The following is a 4,079-nucleotide window of genomic DNA, read 5'->3' as shown; positions in this document are numbered from 1 at the left end:
TCCGTCACACACACACAAAAAAAGCAAATCAGTTAAAAGGCTGAACCATACAAGTACTGGATATAAACAAACTCATCAGTCATTTCCATCTGTAACTTCTATCAAGGAGGGTTATAGCTGGTCAAAGAGTTATTTTATGAAGCTGTGTCAAAAGCAAGAAGGACATCCCTGATTTCTCAAAGATTCCGTGGGAACTTGATGACCTGTGCTCAATAATGTTTTTTTCCTGTATCCTTTCACCTGAAAAAAGCATACTGTATAGTAGGAGAGGAAAAGAGAAAAAGGGGGAAAGATTCAAGATAGCTACTAATAAATTACTAATAGCTACCATTTATTGATAGCCTAAGATGAACCCAGTGTAATAAGCATTTCACGTGCCTTGCAAAATCCGATGAGAGAGATATTATCATCCCCATCATACAAATGAAGAAGGAGGTTCACAGAGGTTAGGTCATTTCTCTAGGGGACACACAGCTAAGAGCTAAGATTCAAACCAAGGTCTACCCAGTGCCAAATCCAGTGCTTTTTTTGCCTTATTCTCCTTCATCCAAAAGGAAGATTCTAGAAAAAATGCCATCTATCCTTACAAAGAATTCTAGGCCTTTAAAACTATAATTAGCTGATGCTTCAGAAGTCATTAATTATGTTAGTAATATATGTAGAAAAAAATTCGGAGTGCTTTTTTAATTTGTTCCAATCATGTGATGTATTTAACTCTTTAAAACAGCAATGGATGATGGCTGGGCGTGGTGGCTCATGCCTGTAATCCCAGCACTTTGGAAGGCCAAGGTGGGAGGATCACTTGAGGTCAGGAGTTCGAGACCAGCCTGGCTAACATGGTGAAACCCTGTCTCTATTAAAAATACAAAAAATTAGCTGGGCATGGTGGCAGGCACCTGTAATCCCAGCTACTCAGGAGACTGAGGCAGGAGAATTGCTTCAACCTGGGAGGCGGAGGTTGAGGTGAGCCAAGATCGCGACACTACACTCCAGCCTAGGCAACAGAGAGACAGTCCATCTTAAAAACAAAACAAAACAAAACAAACAAACAACCAAAAAAACCCAGCAATGGATATAAAGACACATTGTCAAAAAACTTGCCATTTCGAAACAAAGCATGATTGTACTCCCTAATTGTGAGTTTAGTGTACGTTGTGTAGCCATCCTCCTACGTCCCCTGACCCCCTTGCTAAACTGCCAAACTCTCCTTTCTCTAGGGTGCTCAGAGGTAAAATGTGCTCCATAGGTAAAGCATATGCTCAAATGCCATTGTAATAAAGATTAACAAGCAGCTAGTACTTGCTAAGCTAAGCCCTTCATGTGCAATGCCTAACCTCACCCTCACAGGATCCCTGAGACATAGACATTACGGGATTCCTTTTACAGATGATGAAGCTGAATGTTGGAGAGGATGAAGCATTAGCCAAGCATACAGCTAGTCAGTGAGTTCCTACTCATACTGTGAAACTTCGGAATCTCTGTTCTTAACCTCCAGCCTGTAATCACTCTTCTCTTCCTGTTCATCCTTCTCGTGACTTAGCACCCCTCCTCTGTAAAATACCTCTGTGTCAAGTACCTGACACAGATGAGAGACCAGCGCTCCGGGTAACGGAGTCTAAACACCACCTTTGACTCCAGAGTCTTTGGGGGGAGATGAAATTGTTCATTACTCCCCAGCAAAAGGCAACTGAATTTATTAACTCTATTAAATACAATTTCTAAGTGAGATTGTCTATTCACTTGTTGTCTATCACATTCCAAATATGTTGGGTTTTTTTGTTGTTGTTTTAATTTTTTTTTCAAACTAAACATGTTTCCTGCACGATTTGTCTCACCAGTCATCATCCACAGGACTCAGGGAAGCTATAGGAATATGCAGGCGCAGACAGGAGACCCAGCTTCATCTCCAACATTGTGGAAAGGGGCTGTACTGTACTTCATGGACCAAACGTCTATGCTCCCCAACACCACTTCCACAGAGCCTGGGGAGAGTGACCTCCCAGGCTATCCATGTTGGAATTTTATTTATTCTTGAAAGCTCTTGCAAGGTTTGTGTTCTAAACTTCACACTTATTACTCAGCGTGTCTCCCTTTTATTACTAGAGATTTCCCAAAGTTGATAAATGCAGTCAGCAGTCCAAATTCCTGGAGACTGGTCGGCTCTGACTGGAAGGAAGTGACATAAAATGGTGAGACCAGTCTTCGTAATCAGACAGTCCTGGGTTTGCCTCTTGACTCTGCCACTTGCATTTTATGCTGTGTGAACTTAAGTTACTTACTTAACCTTTCTGAGTTGGTTTCCTCAGTATCCATGTTACCAATCCCATTTTCTGTCTCTTGATGTTTGCACTGAATATTTTATGGGCATTGATTGCCAAATTTGGTGCCTGCCTCCCTAGTCTCCATCAGGCTGCTGGAGTGCAGTAGCGCGATCTCGGCTCACTGCAACCTCCACTTCCCAGGTTCAAGCAATTCTCCTGCCTCAGCCTCCCATGTAGCTGGGATTACAGGTGCACGCCATCATGCCTGGCTGATTTTTGTATTTTTAGTAGAGACAGCGTTTCACCATGTTGGCCAAGCTGGTCTCAAACTCTTGAGCTCAAGTGATCTGACTGCCTTGGCCTCCCAAAGTGCTGGGATTATAGGCAAGTGCCACCACCCCTCACCCTAAAGTATATTTTTAATCTGTGTCCTCTCTTCTTCAGAACTACTACCATAGGTCATACCATCATCATTCTTTTCCTGGACACCAAAATGTTCTCAAAATTAGTCTGCCCCATTGCTTTCTTCTCCCCTTCAATCTCTTCTCCATCCATCAGCCAGAGTGATCTTTTTAAAAAGAAAAGGGATTGTGTCATTCCCTCGTCAAAATCATGCAGTGGCTCCTAACTCAATAATTTCAAACTCTTCTTCACACCCGTTAGGATTACTATTACAGAAAAATAAAAATCAGAAAAAATCATAAGTGCTGTCAAGGGTGTGATGCAACTGGAACCCCTGTACATTGCTGGTGAGAGTGTAAAACATGCAGCTGCTATGGAAAACAGCGTGGCGACTCTAAAAAAATAAAATGTAGAATTACCATATGATCCAGAAATTCCATTTCTGATTATATACCCAAAAGAATTGAAAGCAGCAACTCAAACAGGTATTTGTACACCGGTGTTTGTAACAGCATTGTTCATAATAACCAAAATATGAGAATAATCCAAAAGTCCATCAATAGGTGAATGGATAAACAAAACATGGCATATGCATATAATGGGATATCATTCAACCTTAAAAAGGAATGAAATTCTGATGCATTCTACAACATGGATGAACGCTGAGGACATAGTGCTGAGCGAAATCAGCCAGTCAAAAAAGACAGATACTTTACAATCCTACCCACATGGGGTACCTCGAGTACTCAAATTCATAGAGACAGAAAGTAGAATTGTGGTTGCCACAGGCTGCGAGGAGAGGGAAATGGGAGTTGGTGTTTAATGGGTACAGAGAGTCAGCTTGGGAAGATGAAAGAGTTCTAGAGATGGAGGGTGGTGATGCTTGCACACAATGTGAATATACTTAATGCCACTGAACAGTACACTTAAAAATAGTTCAGATGGCAAATTTTGTCTTATGTGTATTTACCACAGTAAAAATAATATCCAAAACTTTTACCATGATCTAAGAGGCCATAGGTGATCTAGTCCTTCCCTATCTCTCGACCTGCCCTCTCATTCATTCCCACCCTGGCTGCACTCTCTGGGCTCTGGCCGTTTGTCCCTTCTGTTCACCGTCAGACTCCCTCCTACCTTGGAATATCGGCCATTCCCTCCGCTCCACCCCAGTGGGCTGCTTCTCCTCCACCGGCCTCAATAAACAGCTCCACAGAGAAGCCTTCCCTCACAGTTCAATCTTAAGCCTGCTATTTTTCCTGTCATATTTTACTTCTTCCTAACGTGTCACAGCAGAGTTCATATTCACACTTAGTAGCTTAATGAAAGCTGCCTCGTTCTTTAAGTAAAAGCCCTGATCTTTCGTCACCCATGACGCTTCCATCCACGACTGAGGTAACATTCCCTTGGAAATAATAA

General features: G+C 42.2%; 1 non-coding gene across 1 annotated transcript; it reads right to left on the bottom strand.

The window, feature by feature from the left end:
• Nucleotides 1-1,808: 1,808 nt before the first annotated feature.
• On the bottom strand, nucleotides 1,809-2,017 carry LOC112440742 (small nucleolar RNA SNORA73 family). The gene has a single exon (XR_003028756.1). It is a non-coding gene; the product is annotated as a small nucleolar RNA SNORA73 family (small nucleolar RNA).
• Between the last annotated feature and the right edge of the window lie 2,062 nt (nucleotides 2,018-4,079).

The sequence above is a fragment of the Pan paniscus genome, chromosome 7 (assembly GCF_029289425.2).
Source record: "Pan paniscus chromosome 7, NHGRI_mPanPan1-v2.0_pri, whole genome shotgun sequence".
Taxonomy (NCBI): domain Eukaryota; kingdom Metazoa; phylum Chordata; class Mammalia; order Primates; family Hominidae; genus Pan; species Pan paniscus.
This window is presented reverse-complemented; position numbering and strand designations above follow the sequence as displayed.